Genomic DNA, 15,334 nt, shown 5'->3' with positions numbered 1-15,334 from the left:
ACTCTTTGGGGGACCAGCTGTTGGCTCTGTTGTGGTGGGGGAGACTGTTGTTGTTGTTGTTGTTGATTCAACTGCATCTGCTTCAGTAGGTTGATCATTTCACATATAGCTTGTGTAACGACAGTAGTCTCACTGCTAGAGGAAACCTCTACAACAGTCTTTGAGTGGTTGTTCCTGTGCCTGTGATTCTGAATGGACTTAGCTAAATCGCTGATCAGTTGCCATGCTTCATCTGCAGTCTTGTACTTTTTCAGAGAACCATTACTAGCACCATCCAGTGTAGTTTTATCCCGAGGCTTCATGCTTTGAGTGAAGTAGCTGATCAATACCAACTTGTCAATCATATGATGGGGGCATGCGTCCAAAAGATTCTTGAAGCGCTCCCAGTACTCATAAAGAGTTTCTGATTCACCTTGTACGATGCAGGAGATCTCTTTTCTCAATCTATCTGTAACTTCAGCTAGAAAGTATTTTTCCAAGAATTCTCTCCTGAGCGTATCCCAGTTAGTGACGGTCGCTTCAGGTTAAGTGTAGTACCACTCCTTCGCCTTTCGCTCAAGAGAAAATGGGAAGGCGGTCAGCAAAATAGAAGTTTCATTTGCACCATGACGCCTAACAGTAGAACAGGCTGTCTAGAAATCCCTGAGGTGCTTGATGGGCTCCTGAGCAGGTAAGCCATGAAACTCGAGCATCAAGTTGATTAGTGCAGTTTTCAGTTCAAAATCTGCAGCCAGAGTTGGATGATGCACTTGATACGGCTGCAGTGTAAAATCTGGGGCTCCTACCTCCTGGAGAATGATCCTCCTGGGTGATGCCATATTACCTGCGCCTAAATCAACTGGATTAGTAGAAACGGAGCTTGTTTCTTCCTCAGATGGCGCTTCAGATTCGCCCTCAGATGAGACTGGTGAATTGATAATAATCACTTCACCACCCTCAGAGGCTAGCCTACGCTGAGCCCGCCTAATACGTGAAAGAGTTCTTTCAATTTCAGGATCAAATGCGGCTAAGCTCGGATCAGGCAGTGAACACGTCATTCAATGAAAGAAACATACAACTCATGGTAATAAAATAAAATAAAATATGCAAAAATAAAAAATATGTACACTGATTAATAATTTAGCACACAATTGCAAATCCCCGGCAACGGCGCCAAAAATTTTGACGAGAGGGCGGAAGTCAGCCAATTAAGAAATTATAATATAAGAACAGCGTTGCGAGTATAGCTCTTAACCAGCTGAAATCCGCTCTATCAATTTAGAAAGGTCACAAAAGTTTAGAATAAAAATACTGGGAGTATGAGTCCCAGGTCGTCTCCCAACGAGTTGCTAAAAGGGTGCTATCTTATTAATCAGGAGTTTTCTGGGTAATTTTGAGTTTGGAAAATGGGCAAATAAATAATTGTAAATTAAAGTAGTGAAAATTAAAAGAGATTTATAGTATTCAAAATAAAAGGCATTGACTAGGGGAATGATTAACTGGAAGTTCTATCCTTGTTGGAATTCTCTCAAGTGTAGTATAAAGAGGTTGTTATTTTTACTTAGTTAACCCTTACTAAATAAAGGAAAGTCAAGTGATTGAGCTAACTCTTATTCGCAAATCCAAGTCCTCTCCCTTGGGAAGGTCTAGCGTTAGTAAATACATAATTAGCCAACAACTTCCAATTTAACTATTCACTTGAGCATTCCAACTCAAGTGTCTCCTCTTAATCAACCCCCATGTCAAGTTAGGAATCTACTCCATTGACATGAGAATTACTTGCATAGAATTAAAAAGGGAATAAAAGAAAGACATGATAGACAATAACTGCAATTTCATTAAAAATAAAAGTAATCCTTTGCATTAAAAATCCATGAAAATAATCCAATTGTAACTCTAAACAAGAATTAAGAATATGGAATAAATAAAAGGGTAAGGAAACAAACTAGAATAGTATCTTCAACGGAGGTGATGATTCTTTAATATCCAAAGCAAAAGCAATAAACTATGAAATTATGAAAGTAAAGAAAAATGTAGAGGAAGAGTAGTTTTTCTCTCTAGATTCCGATCTAAAACTAAAACTATGCTAATGAAAATCTATCTCGAGTCTCTGCATGTTCCCTGGCTCTAGTCTGTGTTTCTGGGCCAAAAACTGGGTCAGAACCTGGCCCGAAATCGCCCCCAACGTTTTCTGTTATTTCTGCAGATCGCGCATGTCACGCGTACGCGTCACTGGTCGTTTTGGCGAGTCACGCATACGCATCAAGCACGCATACGTGTCATCTAGCAGAACTCAAATCCACGCGTACACATCAGGCACGCGCACGCGTCGCTGCAAATTTCTCCGTATCGCGCGCTCGCATGAGCCATGCGTGCGCGTCGACGCTCGCTGGTTATCTCCTTAGTTTCTTGTGTTCCTTCCATTTTTGCAAGCTTCCTCTCCATTCTCTAAGTCATTCCTGTCCTATAAAGCCTGAAACACTTAACACACGGATCACGGCATCGAATGGTATAAAGGAGAATTAAAATATACAAATTAAAGATTTCTAGGAAGCAAGATTTCAACCATAGAACAAAACTAGGAAGGGATTGTAAAATCATGCAAATCATATGAATAAGTGGGTAGAGACTTGATGAAACCACTCAATTAAACATAATATAAACCATAAAATAGTGGTTTATCACTCCTCCCAAAATTGATGCTCCAATCTCATGATGCAATCCAAAATTGAGGATATCAAGCCCTACAAAATAAGCACAACCAAACTCCAAACCAAGAGGGTGATAACTCATAGAGAAAATTGAAAATAACAACTAAAGACATCAATTAACAAACTAAACAGAATCTTAATTACCAACAAAAGCAAACAAGCAACCAAAAAGTATCTATTCATACTATGGACATATTTACAACAACTAAAATATAGCACCCATGACGCTAGTTCCCCGGTAACGGCGCCAAAATTTGACGATGACCAAAAGCATGGGTTTGGATTTTCACACTAAAAATAGGATTGACATTGCAAGTATAGTCCAAACCCAACCATTAATCATCAATCAAATTATAATCCTAAAGATTTCACAATCAACACAAAATAACCGGGAGTTTTAAATTCCAGGTCATTCTCCCTAGGAACTAGTGACAACAAGTGCACAAAATTGGTTGTGAAGGTCAAAAGGGTTTTCAATGATAAGAAAGCAATAAAGAAATAAAAGAACAAGACAAAATTGCGATTAATAAAGCAATAAAGGAATAAAAGAACTATGTATGCAATATGGACAAGTAAAGCTATGAAGTAATGAAAAAGTAGTTCAATACATAAATGAAACCTCGACTTGGGATGAGTTATGGGACCCCTTCCTTGCCATAACCACAACTATGGTAATTATCATGAGTTAATCTCGCCTAGTTAACCCCAAACATCGAGAAGTAAGTCAAGCAAGCATAATTGACCTTAATCCATAAGTTCTAACTAACTTACCAAACTAGTTGGTAAAAGGCTAGCTTTAATGGAAACAAGAATCAACTAACTCCTCAAGAATTACCACTAAATGTTGGACATTATGGCTCTAGTAATCCATAAACTCTTTCCCAAGCCAAGGGGTGAAAATCTACCTCATAATTAAAATTGGCATTTCATCAAACACATAGAGTGCATAAACATAAAACATGGCAAAATTTGGGAAAATGGTAAAAGCTATGAACCATAAATGATTAAAATCAATAAAAGCAACTCAAACAAACATATGCAAGCCATCAAACATCAAATTAAGCAACTAGGAATTTAAAATTGCAAAACTATGTGAATATTGACAAGAGAGAGTAAAATATATGAAAGTGTAGAACAAGTAATGTAATTGAAAGAGAAATTAAAGAAATACTTACAATGCAATTGCTAGAATCCAAAATCAAACTTGAAGTATAAAATTCTACAAACCCTAATTAAAACCCTAAGAGAGAATTTCCTAATCTACACTACTCCTACTCCTACTATGTGTTTTTTTTCTATTCTAAGATGGCTCCCTTCATATGTTTTGCGTTCCCCTTCATATAGCTACTCAAACCAGCCTCTAGCACTTCAGAAATGGGCCAAGAAAGTCCCAAAATCGTGAGTCACGTGCATTTTAATGGAGGCATGCGCTGGGACCTGTGCAGACGCACAGATGTGTGCGTCCGCACACTTCGCCAAATTTCCTCTTGTGCGTACACACAGAGGGTTGTGCGCACGCACACTTCGCGGTGCTATGGATTCGCTTTGCTTGGGTTCTTGTGCGTACGCACAGGTGGTTGTGCGCACGCACGCATGCTGATTTTCTTCTTGTGCGTATGCACGCATCCTTGTGCGGACGCACGCATGGTTGAGCTCTCCTCCTTTGTTTTCTTCATGCTTTCTCCCTATTGCATGCTCCTCTTCCATTCCCACCAAGTCATTCCTACCTTATTCATCTGAAATCACTCACAAATAATATCAAGGTATCGAATGGAAGGTAAATGGAATAAAATTAGTCAAAAATAAGTACAAAAGAGCATGTTTTCACATTTAGGCACAACCTAGAGAGAAAACACAAAACTATGCTATTTTGGTGCTTAAGTGTGAGTTCATGTGCTAGAATCCATCCAATTTGAGTCAAAATATACCAACAAATATGGAATCATCAAGCTACTAACTTAAAGCACAAGAAATAAATACAGTATATCAAAATATCATAGTATAATATCATAAGAATCTAGCCATGACTCGCAGAGTTTAAGCCGGCTAGCCATATATACAAACTTTAGAGAAAACAGACAATAAGAACAGCTTATACAAGTTTTGTTCTCTCAAATATAAGCCTCTAGGCAAAATAAAATACAAAAGTGAGAGATGTATAGCAAAATAAATCAAAGACTCAAAAGGTATCCGGATCCTCCACTTCTGTCACCATCCAAGCAACTCATCGAGGTGGGTTGTGACCTACATCTGAAAAAAAAAAACACAACAAAAATATGGTATGAGAACCGGAGGTTCTCAGTATGGTAACAGTGCCCAGTGATGTAGGATATAAGACCCCAGGACGCCAAAAGCAATCCTAGACTTCATATCCATCACAAGAATTCAATCTTAAGGCATACTAAAATATTAAACATAACTTATAACCATAACATAATAACAGGGTAATCTAACTTAGAGGATTACTAACTAATCTAGTCACCACTGTCCCACACCCTTCGCCACTTTACCCTCCGTGCGATCCCATCGCACTGATGAGTCCATATTTGATGGTATATTCTGACTCAATTTGGATGGATTCTAGCACATAAACTCACACTTAAGCACCAAAATAGCATACTTTTGTGTTTGATCCCTAATTTGGACTTAATTGTGAAAACATGCAATTTTGTGCTTTAATAGAGCAATTTAGTTCCACTTTTATGTTATTCGATGTCGTGATATAGTTTGTGTGTGATTTCAGGCCTTGGAGGCAAGAATGGATGGGCAAAAGTGGAAGAAAGCATATACAAGGGAGAAAACATGAAGAAAACAAGGAAAAGCACACACAGCGAAGTGTGCGTGCGCACAGCCCTGCGTGCGCACGCACAAGCAAGAATTTCTATGTGTGCATGCGCACAAGCACCTGTGCGCACGCACAGGTCAATTTTCAGCCGAGTGTACAGACGCACACTGGTGCACAAAATTGTTATTACACTTTTCACAACTCCGAACAACTAACCAGCAAGTGCACTGGGTCGTCCAAGTAATACCTTACGTGAGTAAGGGTCGATCCCACGGAGATTGTTGGCTTGAACCAAGCTATGGTTATTTTGTAAATCTTAGTCAGGAGATTAATGATAAGAGCGGTTATATTTATGAAAAATAAATAACATAAAATAAACAGTACTTGTGATTCAGTAATGAGAAACATGCTGAGGTTCCGGAGATGCTCTGTCATCTGAATCTCTGCTTTTCTACTATCTTCTTCTCCAAACACGCATGGCCTCCTTCCATAGCAGGCTGTATGATCCTCTCGGATGAAAAATAACAAGCGCTGTCATTGCACGGCTAATCATCTGTCGATTCTCACTAGCATCGAAATAGGACCATTATCCTTTTGCACACTGTCACTGCGCCCAACATTCGCGAGTTTGAAGCTCGTCACAGTCATCCCCTTCCAGATCCTACTCGGAATACTATAGACACGGTTTAGACTTTCCAGATTCCAGGAATGCTGCCAATGATTCTAGCCTATACCACGAAGGTTCTAACCTCCGGACTCGGTCCGTGGATTAGAAACCTAAGAGATACGCACTCAAGCTATCGCCCAATGACTACGTTGAGCTCAGATAGAACGGAGTGGTTGTCAGGCATGCGTTGATAGGGTTGAGGATAATGATGAGTGTCACGGATCATCATATTCTCCATATTGAAGTACAAGTGAGTATCTTAGAATAGAATCAAGCATGATTGAATAGAAAACAGTAGTAATTGCATTAATCCATTGAAACACAGCAGAGCTCCTCACCCCCACCTATGGGGTTTAGAGACTCATGCCGTCAAAGGTACAATATGAAATGTAAAAATGTCATAAGTTACAAAATGAATCTCTAAAAGTAGATTTTATACTAGACTAGTAACTTAGGTTTACAGAAAATGAGTAACTAAGTGCAGATAGTGCAGAATTCCACTTCCGGGACCTAGTTGGTGCGTGCCTGGGCTGATTTCACGTTCATATGCCCAAGGTTGGCATTAAACGCCACCCTGGGTGCCAGAATAGGTGTTTAACGCCGAAAAATGTGCCAGTTCTGGCGTTTTACGGCAGAAAGTTTTAGGCTGACTTTGGACACTAGTTTAGGCCATCAAATCTCGGGCAAAGTATGAAGTATTAAATATTTCTGGAAAGCCCAGGATGTCTACTTTCCAACACAATTGAGAGTGTGCCAATTGGACTTCTGTAGCTCGAGAGAATCCATTTAGAGTGCATGAGGGTCAGAATCCAACAGCATCTGCAGTCCTTTTTCAGCCTCTGAATCAGATTTTTGCTCAGATCCCTCAATTTCAGTCAGAAAATACCTGAAATTACAGAAAAACACACAAACTCATAGTAAAGTCAAGAAATGTGATTTTTGAATAAAAACTAATAAAAATATAATAAAAAGTAACTAAAACATACTAAAAACTATATAAAAATAATGCCAAAAAGGGTATAAATTATCCGCTCGTCACAACACCAAACTTAAATTGTTGCTTGTCCCCAAGCAACTAAAAAAAAAATAGGATAAAAAGAAGAGAATATACAATAAATTCCAAACTTATCAATGAAGATTAGCTTCAATTAGATGAGCGGGACTTGTAGCCATTTTGCTTCTGAACAGTTTTGGCATCTCACTTTATCCTTTGAAGTTCAGAATGATTGGCATCTATAGGAACTTAGAATTCAGATAGTGTTATTGATTCTCTTAGTTCAGTATGTTGATTCTTAAACACAGCTACTTTATGAGTCTTGGCCATGACCCTAAGCATTTTGTTTTCCAGTATTACTATCGGATACATAAATGCCATAGACATATGACTGGGTGAACCTTTTCAGATTGTGACTCAGCTTTGCTAGAGTCCCTAGTTAGAGGTTCCCAGAGCTCTTAAGCACACTCTTTTTGCTTTGGACCACGACTTTAACCGCTCAGTCTCAAGCTTTTCACTTGACACCTTCACGCCACAAGCACATGGTTAGGGACAGCTTGATTTAGCCGCTTAGGCCAGGATTTTAGTCCTGTGGGCCCTCCTATCCATTAATACTCAAAGTCTTGGATCCTTTTTACCCTTGCCTTTTGGTTTAAAGGGCTGTTGAATTTTTCTGCTTGCTTTTTCTTTTTCTTTCTTCTTTTTTTCTTATTTTTTTCGCCACTTTTTTTTCGCAAGCTTTGTCTATTCACTTCTTTTTCTTGCTTCAAGAATCAATTTTATGATTTTTCAGATTACCAATAACATTTCTCCTTTTTCATTATTCTTTTAAGAGCCAACAATTTTAACATTCATAAACAACAAATTCAGAAAAATAAGTATTGTTCAAGCATTCATTCAGAAAACAAAAGGTATTGTCACCACATCAAAATAATTGAACTAATTTCAAGATAGAATTCGAAACCATGTACTTCTTGTTCTTTTGCAATTAAAAACATTTTTCATTTAAGAAAGGTGATGAATTCATAGGACATTCATAGCTTTAAGGCATAGACACTAGACCCTAATGATCATGAAATAAAAATAAGACATAAAATAAACATAAAAGAAGACAGATAATAATAAAAGAAAGGAAATTAAAGACATAAAAATAAATGACTCTAATACTAATGCTCATGTGACTCTTAAAATAGATCTCTAATAACAAAAGTTACCATAGAGTTAGGACTCAACAACCTGCATTTGGAGAGGCAAGTGCTCCTTCAATTTGTAGGACGCCTGGCTCTTCAAGGGACAGCTTCTGGCGCTTTAGCTCCTGTATCTCACGCCCTTTGTTTCTCTTGTTCTATGAGCAGTTTGCAAAGCATGCTGTTTTGATTCTGCTGCTTCCCTTTGAGTTGATCCATATATTTTTGCAGCTTGTTGACAGATGCTTCTAAGCGGGCCCAATAGTCAAATTGAGGAATTTCTGGGAGGAGCTCATACGCCCTCCTTTTGATGAGGTTGTCTTGAACTTGAGGTCCATCCATCACCCTTTTGGTGATTGAGTGTTCGACTGGGATATACTCATCAACACCTATTTGTACTCCCGCATCTTTATATAATAGACTGATCAAGCTTGGGTAGGCCAATTGGCTTCAGTGGATTCCTTGTTTGCAATTGTGTAAATTTCACAAGGAATTAATTGATGGACCTCCACTTCTTTTCCCAGCATAATACAGTAGATCATCACTGCTCTTTTGACAGTGACTTCAGAGCAGTTATTGGTGGGAAGTATGGATCGCCCAATGAAATCCAGCCAGCCCCTAGCAACTGGCTTGAGGTCTCCTCTCTTCAGTTGGTTTGGGATACCTTTTGAATTGGTTATCCACTTGGTTCCAGGGAGACATATGTCCTCTAGAACTTGATCCAACTTTTTATCTTTAGCCATTCTCCTGTTAAAGGATTCTGGATCATCCTACAGTTGAGAAAGTTTGAGTACTTCTCTCACTTTGTCAAGATGGAAGTAGATAATCCTCCCTCTGACCATGGTTCGAAAAGTGTGGAAGGCAGTTCCCTCCATTCTTTGCTTATCTGTCAGCCACAGATTTGCATAGAATTCCTGGACCATGTTTCTTTCCACATTCATCTCAGGATTAGCTAGGATTTCCCATCCTCTGTTTCGAATCTGCTCTTGGATCTCCAGATATTCGTCTTCTTTCGTATCGAACTTGACTTCCGGGATCACTGATCTTCTGCACACTATTTTGAAGTAATGATCTGCATGTTCTTTGGTGCAGAACCTCTCATGCATCCATTGTGGTTTTGGATTGTTTTCTTTCTTGCCTCTTGGAGTGGTTTGTGTTCCTTTAGGTACCATGATCTTGGTCAGTGATCACAGAAAATCACACCAAACTTAGAGGTTTACTTGTCCTCAAGCAAAAGCACAGAAAGAAGATGAGTAGATGGAGAGAATGATTTGAATGATGGAGGAGAGGTGATGGCCGAATGTATAAATAGAGGGGAGGGAGGGTATGGTTTCGAAAATTTAAAAAGAAAAAGATATGATTGAAAGATATGATTGATAAAAGATAAACATGATATGCAAAAGAGAAGATTGTTTTCAAAATTTAAGAGATATGAAGAAGATATGAGGAAGTTAAATCTGAATTTTTGTTTATGTATCTAAGAAATAAAAGATAATATGAATGAATTGAAAAGATTTGAAAAGAAATTGGGAAGTTGAATGAGTTTTTGAAAAAGATTTGAAAAGAATTTGAAGGAGAATTAAAAAGAATTTATAATATTATGAATTTTTGTTAATGGAAGTTAGAAATTGAATGTTTCTAATGTTTAGATGCAAAAAATTTTGAATTAAAATAAGAAAATTCGAAAAAATTTGGATTGAAAACGAAATTACCTCTCCCCTATCGGTTCTGGCGTTAAACGCCCAGAATGATATCCATTCTGGTGTTTAACGCCCATCTGGTGGCCATTTTGGGCGTTTAACGCCCAGCCAGGTACCCTGGCTGGCGTTAAACGCCAGAAATCCTTCTTCACTGAGAATTTTTCTGAACGCCCAGAATGGTAGCCATTCTGGTGTTTAACGCCCAGATTGCCTCTTTACTGGTGTTTTGACGCCAGTGAGCTCCTTTCCTCTGTGATTTCTCTGTTTTATGTCTTGAACCTCCATTTTTCTGAATTTTTCACTAAAAATATATTAATTAACAAGGAAAACAAAATGAAAAAGACTTATCTAATTGTTACAAACATCTAATTATTGATAATGGCTGGGTTGCCTCCCAGCAAGCGCTTCTTTACTGTCTTTAGCTGGACTTTACTGAGCTTTTAACTTAGTCTCAACTTTGAGCATTCTTGCTCAACATTGCCTTCAAGATAATGTTTGATTCTTTGTCCATTAACAATGAACTTTTTGTCAGAATCAATATCTTGAAGTTCTACATAGCCATATGGTGACACACTTGTAATCACATATGGGCCCCTCCACCGGGATTTCAATTTCCTGGGGAACAATCTGAGCCTAGAGTTAAACAACAGGACCTTCTGTCCTATCTCAAAGACTCTAGATGATAGCCTTTTGTCATGCCATATTTTTGCTTTCTCCTTATAAATTTTGGCATTTTCGAAAGCATTGAGTCTGAATTCTTCCAGCTCATTCGACTGGAGTAATCTCCTCTCTCCAGCTATCTTAGTATCAAGGTTTAGGAACCTGGTTGCCCAGTAAGCCTTGTGTTCTAGTTCCATTGGCAGATGACAGGCTTTTCCATACATAAGCTGGTATGGAGAGGTCCCTATAGGAGTCTTGAATGCTGTTCTGTATGCCCACAGAGCATCATCGAGACCTCTTGCCAAATCCTTTATACGGGCATTTACAGTCCGCTCCAGGATTCACTTTAGTTCTCTATTTGAGACTTCAGCCTGCCCATTTGTCTGGGGATGATATGGAGTTGCCACTTTATGGTTGATTTCATATCGTACCAGAGCAGAGTCAAGCTGTTTATTGCAAAAATGAGTTCCTCCATCGCTGATCAGTATCCTAGGGACACCGAACCTGCTGAAGATATGCTTCTAGAGGAACTTCATAACTGTCTTAGTATCATTAGTGGGTGTTGCAATTGCCTCTACCTATTTAGATACATAGTCTACTGCCACCAGAATATAAGTGTTTGAGTATGAAGGTGGGAAAGGCCCCATGAAGTCAATACCTCATACATCAAACAACTCAATCTCTAAGATCCCTTGTTGAGGCATGGCATAACCGTGAGGCAGATTACCAGCTCTCTGGCAACTGTCACAGTTACGTACAAACTTTCGGGAGTCTCTATAGATAGTAGGCCAGTAGAAACCACATTGGAGAACCTTGGTGGCTGTTCGCTCACCTCCAAAATGTCCTCCATATTGTGATCCATGGCAATGCCATAGGATCTTCTGTGCCTCTTCTCTAGGCAAACATCTATGGATCATTCCGTCTGCGCACCTCTTAAAGAGGTATGGTTCATCACACAAGTAGTATTTTACATCAGAAATCAATTTTTTTGTTTGCACCTTGCTGTACTCTTTGGGTATGAATCTCACAGCTTTATAGTTTGCAATGTCTGCAAACCATGGTACTTCCTGAATGGTAAAGAGTTGCTCATCCGGAAAGGTTTCAGAGATCTCAGTAGGATGGAGGGACGCTCCTGCTACTGGTTCTATCCGGGATAGGTGATCTACTACTTGGTTCTCTGTCCCTTTTCTGTCTCTTATTTCTATATCAAACTCTTGTAGAAGCAACACCCATCTTATGAGTCTAGGTTTTGAATCCTGCTTTGTGAGGAGATATTTTAGAGTAGTATGGTCAGTGTACACAATCACTTTTGATCCTACTAAATAAGATCTGAACTTGTCGACGGCATAGACCACTGCAAGCAACTCCTTTTCTGTGGTTGTGTAATTTTTCTGTGCATCATTTAAAACATGGCTAGCATAATAAATGACATGCAGAAGCTTGTTATGCCTCTGCCCCAACACTGCACCAATGGCATGGTCACTGGCATCACACATTAGTTTGAATGGTAATGTCCAGTCTGGTGCAGAAATAACTGGTGTTGTGACCAGCTTAGCTTTCAGAGTTTCAAATGCCTGCATACACTCCGTATCAAAGACAAATGGCGTGTCAGCAGCTAGCAGATTGCTCAGAGATTTTACAATTTTTGAAAAATCCTTTATAAACCTCCTATAGAATCCTGCATGCCCTAGAAAGCTTCTGATTGCTTTAACATTGGTAGGTGGTGGTAATTTTTCAATTACCTCTACCTTACTTGATCCACCTCTATTCCCTTGTTTGAAATTTTGTGCCCAAGGACAATTCCTTCAGTCACCATAAAGTGACATTTTTCCCAGTTTAAAACTAGGTTAGTCTCTTGGCATCTTTTCAGAACAAGTGCTAGATGGTCAAGACAGGAGCTAAATGAGTCTCCAAATACTGATTAGTCATCCATGAAGACTTCCAGAAATTTCTCTACCATATCAGAGAAGATAGAGAGCATGCACCTCTAAAAGGTTACAGGTGCATTACACAGACCAAATGGCATCCTTCTGTAGGCAAATACTCCAGAAGGACATGTGAATGCCGTTTTCTCTTGGTCCTGAGGATCTACTGCAATTTGGTTGTAACCTGAATAGCCATCCAAAAAGCAGTAGTATTCATGACCTGCTAGTCTCTCTAGCTTCTGGTCTATAAATGGTAAAGGAAAATGATCCTTTCTGGTGGCTGTATTGAGTCTTCTATAGTCAATACACATACGCCACCCTATAACTGTTCTTGTAGGAACCAGTTCATTTTTTGCATTATGAACCACTGTCATGCCTCCCTTCCTGGGGACAACTTGGACAGGACTCACCCAGGGGCTATCAGAAATAGGATAAATAATCCCAGCCTCTAGTAATTTAGTGACCTCTTTCTGCACCACCTCCTTCATGGCTGGATTTAACCGCCTTTGTGGTTGAACCACTGGCTTAGCATCATCCTCCAATAGAATCTTGTGCATGCATCTTGCTGGGCTAATACCCTTAAGATCACTTATGGACCACCCAAGAGCTGTCTTGTGTGTCCTTAGCACCTGAATTAGTGCTTTCTCTTCCTGTGGATTTAAAGCAGAGCTTATGATCACCAAAAAAGTGTCACCTTCTCCCAGAAATGCATATTTCAGGGATGGTGGTAGTGGTTTGAGCTCGGGTTTAGGAGGCTTATCCTCTTCCTGAGGAATTTTCAGAGATTTTTCTATTCTCTCTGGTTCCTCCAGATCAGGCTGAACATCTTTAAAAATGTCCTCTAGCTCTGATTCGAGACTCTCAGTCATATTGATCTCTTCCACCAAGGAGTCAATAACATCTGCGCTCAGGCAGTCTTTTGGTGTGTCTAGATGCTGCATAGCTTTGATAGCATTCAACTTAAACTCATCCTCATTGACTCTCAGAGTTATCTCTCCTCTTTGGATGTCAATGAGGGTTCGTCCATTTGCTAGGAAAGTTCTTCCTAGAATGAGAGTTACACTCTTGTGTTTCTCCATTTCCAGCACTACAAAGTCATTAGGAAAGGCAAATGGCCCAACCTTGACAAGCATGTCCTCAATTATGCCTGATGGGATTTTGATGGAGCCATCAGCAAGTTGGAGGTATATCCGGGTTAGTTTAACTTCATTAGTCAAACCAAGCTTTTTGATAGTGGATGCAGGTATTCGGTTGATACTTGTCCCAAGGTCACACAGATTGTCTTGGTACAAGAATCCTCTAATGCGCATGGTATCATAAAGCTTCCGGGATCTTTAAGCTTCTCTGGTAAGCTTTTCAGAATGACTGCACTACATTCTTCAGTGAGGAAAAGTTTTTCAGTTTCTCTCCAATCCTTATTATGACTTAAGATCTCTTTTATGAACTTAGCATAAGAGCGTATTTGCTCAAGTGCCTCTGCAAACGGAATCTTTATTTCAAGAGTCCTGAGGTAGTCTGCAAAGCAGGCAAATTGTTTATCATGTTTCGCTTGGTGGAGTTTCTGAGGATAAGGCATCTTGGCTTTATATTCTTCAACCTTGGTCGTTGTGATGAGCGGATAATTTATACGCTTTTTAGCATTGTTATTAGGTAGTTTTTAGTATATAATTATTAGTTTTTGAATAAAAATCACATTTCTGGACTTTACTATGAGTTTGTGTATTTTTCTGTGATTTCAAGTATTTTCTGGCTGAAATTGAGGGACCTGAGCAAAAATCTGATTCAGAGGCTAAAAAAGGATTGCAGATGTTGTTGGATTCTGACCTCCCTGCACTCGAAGTGGATTTTCTGGAGCTACAAAAGCCTAATTGGCAAGCTCTCAATTGCGTTAGAAAGTAGACATCCTGGGCTTTCTAGAAATATATCCCGGCATTCAAAGTCAGCCTAAAATTTTGGGCGTAAAACGTCCAAACTGGCACCAGAATTGGAGTTAAACGCCCAAACTGGCACCAAAGCTGACGTTTAACTCCAAGAACAGCCTATGCATGAAAAAGCTTCAATGCTCAGCCCAAGCACACACCAAGTGGGCCCCGGAAGTGGATTTCTGCATCATTTACTTATTTCTGTAAACCCTAGGCTACTAATTCATTATAAATAGGACCTTTTACTATTGTATTTTCATCAATATTTTGAACAATCTTTGGAACATTATCATTGTTGTTCATATTTGGGAGGCTGGCCATTCGGCCATGCCAAGACCTTTCACTTTTGTATTTTCAACGGTGGAGTTTCTACACCCCATAGATTAAGGTGTGGAGCTCTGCTGTTCTTCATGAATTAATACAAGTACTATTGTTTTTCTCTTCAATTCACGCCTACTTCTTCTCTAAGATATCCACTCGCACTTCAACTTGATGAATGTGATGATCCATGACACTCATCATCATTCTCACCTATGAGCGCGTGCCTTACAACCACGTCTGTTCTATCTACAATAGCTTGAGTACGTATCTCTTGGGTTTCTAATCTAAGATTAGAACCTTCGTGGTATAGGCTAGAATTATTGGCAGCCATTCCTGGAAGCCGGAAAGTCTAAACCTTGTCTGTGGTATTCCGAGTAAGATCTGGGAAGGGGTGACTGTGACGAGCTTCAAACCTGTGAATGTGGGGCACAAGTGAAAGTGTGCAAAAGGACAATGGTCCTATTCCGACGCTAGCGGGAACCG

The 15,334-nt window shown here is 39.4% G+C and overlaps 1 non-coding gene across 1 annotated transcript; it reads left to right on the top strand.

Moving 5' to 3' along the window:
• The first annotated feature begins 339 nt into the window (after nucleotides 1–339).
• Nucleotides 340–446, top strand: LOC148572014 (small nucleolar RNA R71). Its single transcript, XR_015907973.1, has one exon. It is a non-coding gene; the product is annotated as a small nucleolar RNA R71 (small nucleolar RNA).
• The last annotated feature ends 14,888 nt before the right edge of the window (nucleotides 447–15,334 follow it).

This window comes from Arachis ipaensis, chromosome B3 (genome assembly GCF_059453495.1).
Source record: "Arachis ipaensis isolate K30076 ecotype BB chromosome B3, ASM5945349v1, whole genome shotgun sequence".
Lineage (NCBI taxonomy): Eukaryota > Viridiplantae > Streptophyta > Magnoliopsida > Fabales > Fabaceae > Arachis > Arachis ipaensis.
Note: the sequence above shows the minus strand (reverse complement) of the source record. Positions and strands in the feature narration are given on the sequence as shown.